We start from the raw sequence: 16,038 nt of genomic DNA on the forward strand, positions 1-16,038 counted from the left end.
TAGGTCTATAGTTCTGCACATCTGTTCGACGTCCCTTCTTGAAAACGGGGATGACCTGTGCCCTTTTCCAATCCTTTGGAACGCTACGCTCTTCTAGAGACCTACGGTACACCGCTGCAAGAAGGGGGGCAAGTTCCTTCGCGTACTCTGTGTAAAATTGAACTGGTATCCCATCAGGTCCAGAGGCCTTTCCTCTTTTGAGCGATTTTAATTGTTTCTCTATCCCTCTGTCGTCTATTTCGATATCTACCATTTTGTCATCTGTGTGACAATCTAGAGAAGGAACTACAGTGCAATCTTCCTCTGTGAAACAACTTTGGAAAAAGACATTTAGTATTTCGGCCTTTAGTCTGTCACCCTCTGTTTCAGTACCATTTTGGTCACAGAGTGTCTGGACATTTTGTTTTGGTTACCTCAATGTGAGACATGAACTACATCAAGTTGCGATACCAGCTGACGGCTGTCAGCTGCTGTAAGAAACTTAATGCAAGAGCGATGGCAGCTTGGTGTTGAAGCAGTTAGTTTGTCCGCCATTAGTGATCGGGATGTCGATCGCACCCGTAATCCTTCCAGCTGTCGCTCTTTTGTATCCCGCCTGGGAGGCGGCGCGTGGGTGAGGAACAGGAAAAGGTAATACAAGTCGGTGCTGCGAGAAAACGGTTTACTGGTGCAAAAACAAGGCGATAAACGATTACATAACTTTGTACGTAGGTGCGATGCTGCTGCGAAGTCTCATGGCTGGTTGCACGTGATCAAATGGGCTGAAGCAGCACCGGAGCTCGTAGACCTCGACAGCACCGGCTAGAGGGCGCTGTCGTCTGTGTCTCTATAATGCCAACTTGAGAAACTATTCCGTGGCACCGTTGCTGTCGATACCACAGCTGCTTCAACTACAACAACTTTGCTTTCATACAACGTATATCTGCAATACGCAGGGGGCGCGATCCACATCATCATACAAGTCACGCAAGAGAGGATAACAATATTCACGAATTCTCCGAATTCTCATGATCAGAGATTAACGGAGCTTCGGTTTATTCAGGGCAATCCACCATACAATAGTGGTAGAATACATCCCAGAGTATCGTAGACTGCTCTCCCACACAAAGGGTTTCACATCATCGAGAGAAGTATCTTTCAAGTGAGCGACATTTAACATCAATGAGGGCTGGAATAGTTTCACAGGTTGCTGATTAAGTTGGAGAGTAGTGGTCAAAGCACAGTGAGCAGAGAAGCTAGCAGGGTTAACGTCGACTGCAAGAATGCGATTGAGCATCCAATCCGATAAGATAAATCGGTCAATCCTGCTACTAGAATCTGCAGTAAAATGCTAAAATTTAACTAGCGTCGGATGTTAACACTCCCAAACATCTTTCAAGTGCACGGAGCGTATCAACTCGTTTAAATCTCGACAACATCTAAAACGGGGAAACTGTTCAACAGGACGCAGAACACAATTAAAATCACCACCCAACTATAGACCCCGAGGACTTCTACGTAAAGGATAAATAATATCCTCTTTATAAAACAGTGTACTGTTCGATCAGAACCAAACGGAGCATATAAGTCAACCAAGGTGAGTTCGAAAAGTCTACAGCATATTCCTCTGCACCTCTTTCTCTGCAATGCGAATGCCTTCCCAAAGTGTAAGCCAGTTCCTGCTAAAAATTCGGCTGCCACAGGGAGGAGGAAACTGACAAACAGAACTTCTCGCAGGAATACAGGAGTCATATATAAACTGATGCAGTGGAGCTAGGCGCAGCTCTGGTTCCACTCGGTTAATATTTAGCCATCAATCAAAAGAGAGAAAAAAAACACAGCAATAGCTACAGAGCAGCATAACTATTCCACTAGTCGCCCGTCACAGTCCATCGCGGAATCCAGTCACGAAGTCGGCCGCGGTGGCCCAGCGGTTCTAGGCGCTTCAGTCCGGAACTGCGCGACAGCTACGGTCGCAGGTTCGAATCCTGCCTCGGGCATGTATGTGTGTGATGTCCTTAGGTTATTTAGGTTTAAGTAGTTCTAAGTTCTAGGGGACTGATGACCTCAGATATTAAGTCCCATAGTGCTCAGAGCCATTTGAACCAATCACGAATCTGAGAGCGGGGTGCTGGTACGTGCCCCAACTGAATCTTTACACTTGGTCGCTTTGCGGTCCACTGCATGGTCCAGCTGTACGCGTTGTCTATTCCAGCTGTGAGGCATAATAGCCACTGCATAATAGCAGTCGGCGGTGTCGGCGGATCTCGTACCAAATCCATAGCAGTCTGTGACGTCCCAGGGTTCAGAGGCCTGCACCACGGAAGGATCACTGTGCAACGCATGCCGGCTTTCTAAAGGAGGGCAATCAGAATGGACCTCAGAGACAGCGGGAGACAACTCTGGGGTAGCAAATTCCGCAATGGGAGGCGGCACACCACGATCCCCATCGTCGAGAGCAGACGAAGGAACAGGAGGACATTGCTGTATTACCAAATGCACTTGTGGTGGAGGCTGCGAAGGAAACGACTCTGACCAACACTCACTCGATGGCGGCTCCATAGAAACCACCCTCGCAGCAGCAAGGATACCAGGGACTGCTTCCCTTGGGCGTAAGGGGTAGACTCTACCCAAAGACCATCCTCACCTGCAAGTGGTGCATCCTGCTTTAGACTGACGAGCCTCTGGCGATCGAGTGACTCCCGGGATAAGGAGTCCCCCCTCACTCTTTCCGACGGCGGATTGAGGTTAGGTCAGTCTTTTGCCCTGGAATTCGGAAACTGGCTCTAAACATGGAGGAAACATGAAGGTGGTCAACCGTAAAAGGATGTAGAACGCACTGGACAAATACTACATTAAAGGCCTTATGGCAAGTTCTGGTAATCATCATGGCTATGCTTGTGGCGAAATTAACATCCGGAGTAAGTTTCTCAATCGGATCTCTAGGAGGAGCAGTTATGAGTAAGGACATGAAGAAAATCAAACGGCAGGAAAAAAATAAAAGCGGCAGCCTGGAATGTAAAGTCAATGAGCCAATGAGGGAAAATACGTAATACAGTTCAAGAAATCGATAGGATGGGAATAGAGATACCTGGAGTTAGCGAAATGCGATGGCCAAACATATGAGATATTAACATAAATGGACATAGGGTGCTATACTGAGGAAGAGCAGACGGAAAGCATGCGCATGGAATCGGTGTAAGACTATCAGCTAAACAAGAAAGATGTCTCCAAGTTTCATACCTGTAACAGCCCGTATAATGTTACTGCAGCTGTGAAGTAGCCCTAGTAACATAAATATAATACAAGTATATATCCCTACAATGAACAAGTCAAAAGAAGGTATCGAAGATTTTTATGATAACATAAATGTAATTTTAAGAAAACTTAACAAATGTGAGTTGAAAATATTGTGATGGGGGGTTATAATTCTAAAATAAGGGAAGACAGAACATCAGCAAGATAGGACCATTTGGTCTGGTAGAGAGGAATTCTAGGGAGGGATGATTTTGAAAATTTTGAGGTGTCAAATGATCTGCTGCTTATGAATACCTGGTTTAAATTCCCACCTAGAAGATTGTATACATGGAAGTCTCCAGTGGACAGACCTGACAAATGTGTGAGAAACCAGATTCATTTCATACTAGTAAATAAACGTTTCTGGAACAGTTGCAGATCTATAAAAACATACCCAGGAGCAGACGCAAACTCTGATAACACATCACTTGTAAGAGTTTTAAAATTTAGAATGAAGAGAAAGAAATAGCAGATCTACAATTTGCCGGCCGGAGTGGCCGCGCGGTTAAAGGCGCTACAGTCTGGAACCGCACGACCGCTACGGTCGCAGGTTCGAATCCTGCCTCGGGCATGGATGTGTGTGATGTCCTTAGGTTAGTTAGGTTTAAGTAGTTCTAAGTTCTAGGGGACTTATGACCACAGCAGTTGAGTCCCATAGTGCTCAGAGCCATTTGAACCATTTTTAGATCTACAATTTGAGGCAAATGAAGGCCAAATAGTGAAACAGAATATACAAACAAAACTCAATTGACGATTAAGACAGAAGCCATCACACTAACAATATCAATTTAGAATTGAAAAAACTACAGAATGTTGTACAGCAAATAAAAGTACATGAAACCAGAGAGAAAGAAGAGGATGTCTTGGATGATGGATGAGATACTGAATCTAATGGAGGAAAGGAGATTAAATAAGGGAAACCCAAAGGAATACAGGAAGATAAATATTAACATCAGAAGAAACATAAGGGAGGCAAAAAGAAAAAGTGGAGCAATGCGAGGAAACAGAGTTTTAACAAAGAAATTTGATTGTTCCAATGTACACAAGAAAGTCAAAGAAATAACAGGGAAATATAGGAAGAGCATCAGTGAAAAACTAGTAAATGAAGCAGGGAACTTGATGGTGGAATTAGAAGACAAGAAAAAGACATGGAAGAAATATAGAAAATTTATTTCATGACACTAGATTTTCTTTTAATTCAAGTACAAATGAAACAAGTGGTACAGATGTACTAGAAATAGAGTTCAAACAGCCATCAATTAGATGAAGAATGGAAAGGCTGCGGGACCAGATAAAGTAGAGACAGAGTTCTTAAAATTGATGGATAAAAATCATGTAAAATGGTGAACCCAAATTTTCAATAAAATTTATGTATCTGGAAAGTTTCCATTGGAGTGGCTGAAATCAGAGTTCTTCACTCTGCCCAAAAAGCTAAATGCAAAACAATGCTGAGATTAACGCACGATAAGCTTAGCAAGCCATATCTTGAAATTGTTTTTGAGGGTGATACACAGAAGAATATATAAACTATGTGAGGAACAGATAGCCCTTAATTAGTTTGGGTTCGTTAATGCCGTGGGTATGACAGGAGCCTCGTCCAGTAAACAAATATTGTTTCGGAGATGTAAATAAAAATGTATTTACTTGCCTAATAGTTTACCAGAAGGCTTTTGATAGAGAAAAACTCGATAAATTGATAGAGATTTTGAAAAATGTTGGAATGGAGGAAAGAGATCTGCGAACCATCAAGAATCTTTACTAGAATCAAACAGTGGTGTTGCGTATTGATGGAGAACACACTGAAGTAGCCAAAATTATCAGGAGAGTAAGACAGGGCTGTATCTTGTCACCCATACTATTCAATATATGCTCAGAATTCATATTTAGAGAAACTCTGGAAGAAGTAGAAGAAGGAATTTTGATAAATGGAATAAGATTAAACAACATTGGATATGCTGATGATACTATTGTATTTTATGACACTATTGAAGCGTTACAATTATTAATGGATAGAATTGTAAGAGTCAGCAGTCAGTATGGGCTTGAAATAAACACCACAAAGACAAAACTCATGGTCGTAAGTAAGGAGAATATTACAGGATTTAACTTAGTCATAAACCAAAGTACTATAGAAAGGGTAAAACAATATACACACCTTGGAAATATAATAAATAAAAATTGGGATAACTCGAAAGAAATCAAGATTCGCATAGGGAAAGCAAGAAGTGTGTTTCAGAAAATGAGTGCTGTCTTCAAAAGCCATAATCTAATTCTTAGAAAAAAAAATCAGGCTTCTATACTGCTATGTATATTCTGTCCTCTTATATGAGGTAGAGACATGGACCTTAAATAAAAACTCGAAGAAGAAGCTGGAGGCCTCTGAATTGTGGCTTTATAGGTGGATCCTGAGAATACTTTGGACCCAGAGAGAGACAAATGTAGAAGTTTTGAGAAGAATGAACACAACACCTAAATTAATCAAAATAGAGAAATCTCGAAAGTTGCAATATCTAGGACAGTTCATGTGTAATACAAATAGATATGATTTGCTACAAAGAGTACTTCAAGGGAAAATCAACAGCAAAAGAGGTCCTCGAAGAAGACAAATATCTTGGCCTGACGACCTTAGCTGCTGGTTCAATATGTCTTCAACAGAACTATTTCGTGTTGCTACCAACAAGAGAAGAATAGTCATCATGATAGCCAACATCTGAACTGGATAGTCACCGAAAGAAGAAGCCTCCCTGATTTCCTCTTCGTCAGGGCTATGTGGTACCACACTACTTGCAGGAGTGACAGACAGACACGGCTCAGTGGAAGATGGGACAAGAGAACGCAAATCTCCTCAACATCCCGAGTGCGGCACCGATAATTATGAACCGCGTGCGCTGCTGTCCAATCAGTAGCAGGAGCGGGCTCAGGATTTTCTTTCGGAAAATCGCCCACAGTGATAGTGGAAACTGTCGGATAACAACCAAAACCGAAGGAGTTCTTTACCAGGGGGACAAGGTCAGCAACTGTTAAATTGCGGCGCTGTTCCAAGGAAGATTATAAAAGTAAAACTCTACAGGGACAATTGGTTCGAAGACGGTATCTTTCGTTGCATAGAAAACACCTGTCTGCTGTACGTAATACGGAAACAATATCTACAAACCTTCAATGACATGGAATGTTCTTTTTTATTTGCATTTCTACCCAATTTATGCCGCTGTAAGATTGGAGTCTGTGTTGACTTGATCAGCATTCACGGCAAATACGTCTCACGGCACCACTTTGCGACAAAATTTCCTTACGATAAATATCCTCTACTTCATAGGAAGACTGAATATTCGGACGTTGGTATATTCAATGTCCGCATTCGCAAGGACTGATCGAACCATCTCTAGGTCGGAACAGAACCTGACTGCCATGCTTCAACAGGAACTTCTCTGCTCGAAAGTGATCCACGAATTTCACGAAGAACACATCAATTGCAATGTCAAGTCAGGCGCCGGCCGCGGTGGCCGAGCGCTTCTAGGCGATTCAGTCCGGAACCGTGCAACTGCTACGGTCGCAGGTTCGAATCCTGCCTCGGGCATGGACGTGTGTGATGTCCTTAGGTTAGTTAGGTTTAAATAGTTCTAGGTTATAGGGGACTGATGACTTCAGGTGTTAAGCCCCATAGTGCTCAGTGCCGTTTGAACCGTTTGAGCCGTCAAGTTAGGCGGCATGCACTTGGGCCGAGATAACATGAAAAGTATCGCGGTGATTTATCAAATGGAAAAACCCGCAGTACCTCTGGAACGCTCTTGGATGCCATACGTCACACACACAAAGGCACGAACGCTACTCCCAAACACCTGCGACGCTGAGCCGGAGCGGGTGAGTAAACAACTACCTGCTCGCTCGGGGCAGAGCCGGACTTCGCACACTATACCACCACGATCAGATGCTACAGGGTGTTTCAAAAATGACCAGTATATTTGAAACGGCAATAAAAACTAAACGAGCAGCGATAGAAATACACCGTTTGTTGCAATATGCTTGGGACAACAGTACATTTTCAGGCAGACAAACTTTCGAAATTACAGTAGTTACAATTTTCAACAACAGATGGCGCTGCGGTCTGGGAAACTCTATAGTACGATATTTTCCACATATCCACCATGCGTAGCAATAATATGGCGTAGTCTCTGAATGAAATTACCCGAAACCTTTGACAACGTGTCTGGCGGAATGGCTTCACATGCAGATGAGATGTACTGCTTCAGCTGTTCAATTGTTTCTGGATTCTGGCGGTACACCTGGTCTTTCAAGTGTCCCCACAGAAAGAAGTCACAGCGGTTCATGTCTGGCGAATAGGGAGGCCAATCCACGCCGCCTCCTGTATGTTTCGGATAGCCCAAAGCAATCACACGATCATCGAAATATTCATTCAGGAAATTAAAGACGTCGGCCGTGCGATGTGGCCGGGCACCATCTTGCATAAACCACGAGGTGTTCGCAGTGTCGTCTAAGGCAGTTTGTACCGCCACAAATTCACGAAGAATGTCCAGATAGCGTGATGCAGTAATCGTTTCGGATCTGAAAAATGGGCCAATGATTCCTTTGGAAGAAATGGCGGCCCAGACCAGTACTTTTTGAGGATGCAGGGACGATGGGACTGCAACGTGGGGCTTTTCGGTTCCCCATATGCGCCAATTCTGTTTATTGACGAAGCCATCCAGGTAACAATACGCTTCGTCAGTAAACCAAATGCTGCCCACATGCATATCGCCGTCATCAATCCTGTGCACTATATCGTTAGCGAATGTCTCTCGTGCAGCAATGGTAGCGGCGCTGAGGGGTTGCCGCGTTTGAATTTTGTATGGATAGAGGTGTAAACTCTGGCGCATGAGACGATACGTGGACGTTGGCGTCATTTGGACTGCAGCTGCTACACGGCGAACGGAAACCCGAGGCCGCTGTTGGATCACCTGCTGCACTAGCTGCGTGTTGCCCTCTGTGGTTGCCGTACACGGTCGCCCTACCTTTCCAGCACGTTCATCCCTCACGTTCCCAGTCCGTTGAAATTTTTCAAACAGATCCTTTATTGTATCGCTTTTCAGTCCTTTGGTTACATTAAACCTCCGTTGAAAACTTTGTCTTGTTGCAACAACACTGTGTTCTAGGCGGTGGAATTCCAACACCAGAAAAATCCTCTGTTCTAAGGAATAAACCATGTTGTCTACAGCACACTTGCACGTTGTGAACAGCACACGCTTACAGCAGAAAGACGACGTACAGAATGGCGCACCCACAGACTGCGTTGTCTTCTATATCTTTCACATCACTTGCAGCGCCATCTGTTGTTGAAAATTGTAACTACTGTAATTTCGAAAGTTTGTCCGCCTGAAAATGTACTGTTGTCCCAAGCATATTGCAACAAACGGTGTATTTCTATCGCTGCTCGTTTAGTTTTTATTGCCGTTTCAAATATACCGGTCATTTTTGAAACACCCTGTATCAACACACTCAACTTTAACATTTTGCTTGTACGTTCCATCACCATTTCCGCTAGCATTGTCATTCCTTCCTCCTCACCGTCAATAAATTTAATGATGCTAACAGCAAGCTGTCGCGGCTGCCTGTGAAGACATTGTTTTCGATCACTGGTATTGGAAGAACCAAGTTTGTAGAAAACAGCGACTTAGGTACTGGCGGTTTACACAAATCCACGAGACAAAGAGCTAAAATATATTCGGAAAGGAGAAATCCCAATATCTGTCGCATTCGAGCAATGAAGAAATGCGTTGGCAACACGTGAAAATTTTGTACCAAGGGCGGTATTCGAAGCTAGGCCGCTTGCTTAGTAGACAGATACCTTAGCCATCTACGGAACCTTGACACAGTGGTTAGACACAACTGCATGGACTAATCAAGCACGCCTCCCTCCTAAATCCCAATGCCCATTCGTCTCACACTACCGAAGTATCGTGCCCTAGCCCTTTAACCTCTGTTTGCTCGTCACATCGCGCGAAGTACCGCATGAGGCTTAGTGACGTCTAAAGAGCTAAGAATGGGGACACAAAAAGATTTCAGTCATTAGACATGTATAACGCATTATTAACTAAACTGGTACACTAGTACACTTGTAGTCAAAAATTATATTCTGTTCATCGGAAGTACCGACTTCAGACTGGTAATAAAATTATTTTGGAAAAAATAAAATTGGTCATCTACGACTCCTAATCTCATCTATAAAAATTCTCAGTACCAAAAAAATGCTCATTAATGGGTTGATGATGATGATGATGTTTGGTTTGTGGGGCGCTCAACTGCGTGGTTATCAGCGCCCGTACAATTTCCCAACCGTTGCTCAGTCCAATTTCGCCGCTTTCCTGGATGATGATGAAATGATGAGGACAACACAAACACCCAGTCATCTCGAGGCAGGTGAAAATCCCTGATCCCGCCGGGAATCGAACCCGGGACCCCGTGCTCGGGAAGCGAGAACGCTACCGCGAGACCACGAGCGGCGGACCATTAAGGGGTTAAACACAAAGATACACACGAACAATAAATAATTGTATGCTTTTTTTCCTTAAAAGTACTAATGGAACTTTAACACATAATATGGGTCACTGTTTGGGCGCCGGCCGCGGTGGCGGAGCGGTTCTAGGCGCTAAAGTCCGGAACCGCGCGACTGCTACGGTCGCAGGTTCGGAACCTGCCTCGGGCATGGATGTGTGTGATGTCCTTATGTTAGTTAGGTTTAAGTAGTTCTAAGTTCTAGGGGACTGATGACCTCAAATGTTTCGTCCCATAGTGCTCAGGGCCTTTTGAATTGTTATGGCTTGTTACTGTAGTTGCTTCATATAACTAACTAGCATGTAGCTTGGTTCAAATTGTTTATATTCACTCTGTTTTGAAATATGTACATCTGTACAAGTTATAATTTGAAGTACTCCGCTTTTTTTCCTTTATTGATATTCGATTCCCCCTGAAGGGAGCGGGCTGACAGGAGCTTAGTATGCCGCTCTTCAGCGTATAGAATTTTTTTTTTTAATGAAGATAATAAATAATAAAAGCAGCCGATAAAATCGGTGCCTTAAATGGTAAAATGGCGGAACATTGTGGAACGTAAAACATAAAACAAAGGGTTGGTGACAATTAAAAAACACGGCGACAGTCTGGTTTCTGTTCGCAAGATATATAAAAATCATACCCAGAAGTGCCCGCATCTCGTGGTCGTGCGGTAGCGTTCTCGCTTCCCACGCCCGAGTTCCCGGATTCGATTCCCGGCGGGGTCAGGGATTTTCTCTGTCTCGTGATGGCTGGGTGTTGTGTGCTGTCCTTAGGTTAGTTAGGTTTAAGTAGTTTTAAGTTCTAGGGGACTGATGACCATAGATGTTAAGTCCCATAGTGCTCGGAGCCATTTGAACCATTTTATACCCAGAAGTACTCAGAAACTACTGTATTTTCATATGGTTTTCACTAATAGGATGATTCACGTGAAGGTTTTATGTATATGATATATAATTATATACTGATTATGACTGTGAGATACACGTATTTTTATTTGTTCAATACTTTTTTCCTCGTTTATACTAGCATCTCGTAGCAAAGATGGGAGCTACGAGCTGGTCAGCTATTGAGGTGGCGGTTACTAGCAGGAAAAGCAGTAAACAGCCGCCGACTCCTGAGATCAGCGGAACTTGACCAGAAACCGTACATCTATACATATCTCTCTATATGTACGTATTATAAATCAAAGTCCACAGCCGCCTTTTTCTGTCTGTATGTGAAGACTGATCTAAGGGAGTACTGCAGGATTTTGGCACTCTCTTCATTAATAGAAAGACTGAATCACGAAGACGGTTCGTGTATGTAGTTTATTACCTCAACGCCAGCCAAGTCGTCCGGCCGTACATATTGAGTGCTACCCGTGTGAAGTCCGGGAGGGTCGAGCATTCTATAAACTACCTACCAGTCCTATTTTTTTCCTTTTTTTGTCACTACAAACGAAAGCACGAAACGAACAAGTGGGTGGAAGCGAGTGGTAGTCACCCCATGGAACGAGGGTACTAACGGCTGCGTGAAGAGAAGTTGTGGTCAGTTAATGGGTAAAAGAGGAGATATGGGGGGGGGGGGGAGTTAGAAGTTTTAAAAAGAGCCCGCCGGTGTGGCCGAGCGTTTCTAGGCACTTCAGTCTGGAACCGCGCGCCTGCTACGATCGCAGGTTCGAATTTTGCCTCGGGCATAGATGTGTGTGATGTCCTTAGGCTAGTTAGGTTTAAGTAGTTCTAAGTTCTAGGGGACTGATGAACTCAGATGTTAAGTCCCATAGTGCTCAGAGCCATTTTAACCTTTTTTTTTTTTTTTTAAGACAGCGGAGTGGCGATAGTAACACAACAATGAAAGCCATGCAGCTGAGTCTTTTCGCTAAGTAAAATTCCAGCATAGCTGAGACATCAGTCTACTTCCGTTGTGTTCGCCAAATTCATTTGACGTCCAATATAAAGATGGCAGGGACACAACTGCCTACCACAGAAATTAGCTGCTATTATTGAAGTTTGCTCGCACGCAGAAACTAAACAGCTTCGTCACAGGTTTGGGCAGAAACTGGCAACAGACATTAATAATCCATAAGAATAACTTAGCGAACGCAGGCATTTGCCTGCAGGGGAACAACGATCGTTATAAATTAAAATTGTAGAGCCGCCACAAGCTTTATTTTTACATGTTTACTCGATCAATACGAGTATCTCCACGTCTGTGGGAATTCTATGTGTTACACCACCTTACAACAAGATAAATTCACACATTCAATTTACAGCGTGATGACTTAAATTACGTAGCCGTGGGCTACACGTTACAAATATCGGACTGTGTGTAGCGCCACCGTCATTTATAAAATGGAGTAAGCTCGTTGTGTACAGTTAACGTAAACTCTCTGGTCAGGCACATTTTAACATTAAGCAGCACCTTTCCTTGTTGAGCGAGTCAAAACCGTGTCGAGATGTGATTCGGTTGAAACTACCTCACAAATCGTAATATAAAACAATGTAACTCATAAAACACTAATATCACTACTAAGGCGAACATCTGCCGAATTTTCGGGCGTTCACGCATACGAGTCTAAAAAACAAATCTGGTTATTAAAATATTTTTTAAAAAATACAGTAGAATTACAAGTTAGAATTATAATTGCCACTTTTACGGGCGTTAATACACATAAATCAGTATATAACAGGATATTAATCCCATTGAAACTAAACTGTATTATTGTAGATTAAACATACCATTCAGACATGATGACCTGATTCCTCTTACGTCTACCACTATTACAGTGCAATACATGGAGAGGAAGGTATTGACAACATACATATTTATTAAACAATGTATATATTGGTACATATACGTATTTGCGTATACTCATGAAGTTAAGAAATTTCAATTTACATGAAACTTTTGTATTTAAACCAGACGATAATTAGGGAGACCATTCAAGTTGGCTCTGCTGACATCGTAAAGATGGTAAAGAGTCGCCGCTTTGACGCAGATAGCCGGCCGAAGTGGCCGAGCGGTTCTAGGCGCTACAGTCTGGAACCGCGCGACCGCTACGGTCGCAGGTTCGAATCCTGCTTCGGGCATGGATGTGTGTGATGTCCATAGGTTAGTAAGGTTGAAGTAGTTCTAAGTTCTAGGGGACTAACGACCTCAGCAGTTAAGTCCCATAGTGCTCAGAGCCATTTGAACCATTTTTTTACGGGGATAAATATTATTTTAAGGACCATGACTAGTTATAAATACCTTCTAAATTGACATAAAAAAGAAATTAAATTGGCGTTTTTTCAGACGCTGACTTATAAATGTCGTATTTGTAAATGCTCATTAAAATCGTTAAAAGCCTCCTATATGTATAGATTGCAGAAGTCGAACACAGCGATGTGATTCGTTTAAAGATGACAGTTAACTGAGATGGAAAAACTTAAGGCAAAGCTGCATGCGACTTGTGGCTGCTTTACAATTTGAACATAAGAAAAATTAATTAAAATGTTGTGAGGAGTTCACTCTATGAACACAAGTCTGGTTCTCAATCCAGCGAACAATGATCACATAACGAGTAGAATGTCCAGTCGGGTTCTCGTAGCCGTGACAGTAGATATGTCCTGATGCTGTCTCGAGGCACTGTTGGAAATGGAAATGAGCGTTTGGCGTCATTGGCCGGAAGGCCCCTTCTGGGGCAGGTCCGGCCGCCTTGGTGCAGGTCTTATTACATCCGACGCCACAGTGGGCGACCTGCGTTCGGGATGGGGACGAAACGGTGATCAAGACAACACAACACCCAGTTCCTGAGCGTAGAAAATCTCCGACCCAGCCGGGAATCGAACCCGGGTCCGTAGGACAGCAATTCGTCACTCTGACCACCCAGCTATCGGGGCGGACGAGGCACTATTGATACGCACTTACTGCGACACGCAGTAGATATTCGGTGAGTGCTGCGACACTAAGCAGATGCTGCCTGAGCGGAGCTGTGCGTACTCTTGTGTCTCGGATGGGCAAATTAACGTTCACTTCAGAACTACTTGCTTGACGTCAGGCGCAAGCATGATATAGCCCGTGTTTCGTGCGCCCTCTGTGGCGTCGGGCCATAGCTAAGGCAGATGGAGGAGAACTATTTGGGAGACGTATAATGGATGCATAACATAATCCGCGTTATGTTTGCTCTTCATGGCGTCTGACGATAATTACGTTGCGCCACACTGCAGGCTAGCCTTGGCGTGTCCAACCCTCTCAGTGTTTGGCTGTGTACCTTTTCTTGTGCCTGACATAGCAACTCATCGGCGACATCTTGACGCACCGTATTCTAATTGTCAGGTTACCGCCATCGATGTGTTCAGAAATTAGTTTCGGAACTTTAATGTACTCCACCATTTTTTAAATGAATACGCATTATATTTCAAATTGTTAGAAATGCGCAAAATATGGGACATTTGCAACCCCCGGAAACGCTTACGAGGGGCGGGTCATGACGCTCTTAAAACTTGGGGCATCCTTCGAAAATCGGGACATCTGCCAACATTAGCGACCAATTTCCGTGCTTGCACTGTGAGCTAAAAAGCCGCACCACTGTCAACTCGAACGTGACTGTATCTAGTCACGTGACCCAGTGAGTTCCCGACATAGCCGACTCTACGTTCGCTTTGTTGAGTAACATTTTACGCAACAAATCAGAATGTCAAAGTGTTATTAAGCTTTAAGATAAAAAAAAGTGACACTCCACGAAGAATTATTCGAATGGGACGCAAATCAGTAGATCTGATGTACATGTACAGGCAAAATAAAAAACACTCCGTCTTCAGGCTACAAGTGGCCCATCGGGACCATCCGACCGCCGTGTCATCCTGAGCTGAGGATGTGGATAGGAGGGGCGTGTGGTCAGCATACCGCTCTCCCGGTCGTTACGATGGTTTTCTTGACCAGAGCCGCTACTATTCGGTCGAGTATCTCCTCAGTTGGCATCACGAGCTGAGTGCACCCTGAAAAATGGCAACAGCTCGTGGCGGCCCGGATGGTCACCCATCCAAGTGCCGGCCACGCCCGACAGCGCTTAACTTCGGTGATCTGACGGGAACCGGTGTGTCCACTGCGGCAAGGCCGTTGCCCTACAGGCAAACTAATGATTACTATATCAGAAAAATTTGAAGATTTATTCAAGTGAAAGAGCTTTACAAGTTGAGCGATTCAATAACACTTTGGTCCATCTCTGGCCCTTGTGCCAACAGTTATTCGGCTTAGATGGTGTATGTCCTCTTGAGGGATATCGTGCCAAATTCTGTCCAATTGGCACGTTAAATAATCAAAATCCAGAGTAGGATGGAGGGCCCTGCCCATAATTCTCCAAACTTTCTCAATTGGAGAGAGATCCGGCGACCTTGCTGGCCAAGGTAGGGTTTCGCAAGCGTGAGGCCAATCAGTAGAAACTCTCATCTTGTGCGGGCGGGAATTGTCTTGCTTAAATGTAGGCCCAGAATGGCTTGCCACGAAGGGCAACATAATGGAGAGTAGAGTATCCTCGCCGTACCACTGTTCTGTAAGGGTACCGCGGACGACAACCAAAGGAATCCTGCTGTGAAACGAAATCGCGCCCCAGACCATCATTCCTGGTGTCAGGCCGTATGGCGGGCAACAGTCAGGTTAGTATCCCACCACTGTCCAGGCCGTCTCCAGACGCGTCTTCGCCTTGGAATCTCATGGACTGCAGTAGGATTGCCTTCAGTGATGAGGCCCGCTTTGAAATGAGCCCCGGTGACCAGCCAAGACGTGTGTGGAGGCAACCTGGACAGCGTGGAATACCAACATAGCTCCAACCAAACAAACAGGGGTGACGGTATGGAGTCCTATTTCATTTCATAGCAGGACCCCTTTAGTTGTTATCCACGGCACCCTTACAGCACAGCGGTACGTCGACGACATTCTACGCTCCAGTTTGTTGCCATTCATCGGAAAACATTCTCGGCTGTCATTTCAGCATGCACACGGTGAGAGTTTCTACTGCTTGTCACTGTGTTTGCCAAATCCTACCATGGCCAGCAAAGTCGCTGGGTCTCTCCCACAATGAAAACGTTTGGAGCATTATGGGCAGGGACCTCCAACCAATTCGGCATTTTGAAGATTTAAGGCGTCATTTGGGCAGAATTTGATGCATATCCCTCAGGAGAACGTCCAACAACGTTACCAATCAATCCCAAGCCGAATAACTGCTTGCACGAGGGCCAGGAGTGGACCAACACGTTA

The 16,038-nt window shown here is 44.3% G+C and overlaps 1 pseudogene; it reads right to left on the minus strand.

The window, feature by feature from the left end:
• Window positions 1–14,788: 14,788 nt before the first annotated feature.
• LOC126185458 (5S ribosomal RNA) lies at window positions 14,789–14,906 on the minus strand (annotated as a pseudogene).
• Between the last annotated feature and the right edge of the window lie 1,132 nt (window positions 14,907–16,038).

Source organism: Schistocerca cancellata, chromosome 4 (genome assembly GCF_023864275.1).
Source record: "Schistocerca cancellata isolate TAMUIC-IGC-003103 chromosome 4, iqSchCanc2.1, whole genome shotgun sequence".
In the NCBI taxonomy this organism is placed as follows: domain Eukaryota; kingdom Metazoa; phylum Arthropoda; class Insecta; order Orthoptera; family Acrididae; genus Schistocerca; species Schistocerca cancellata.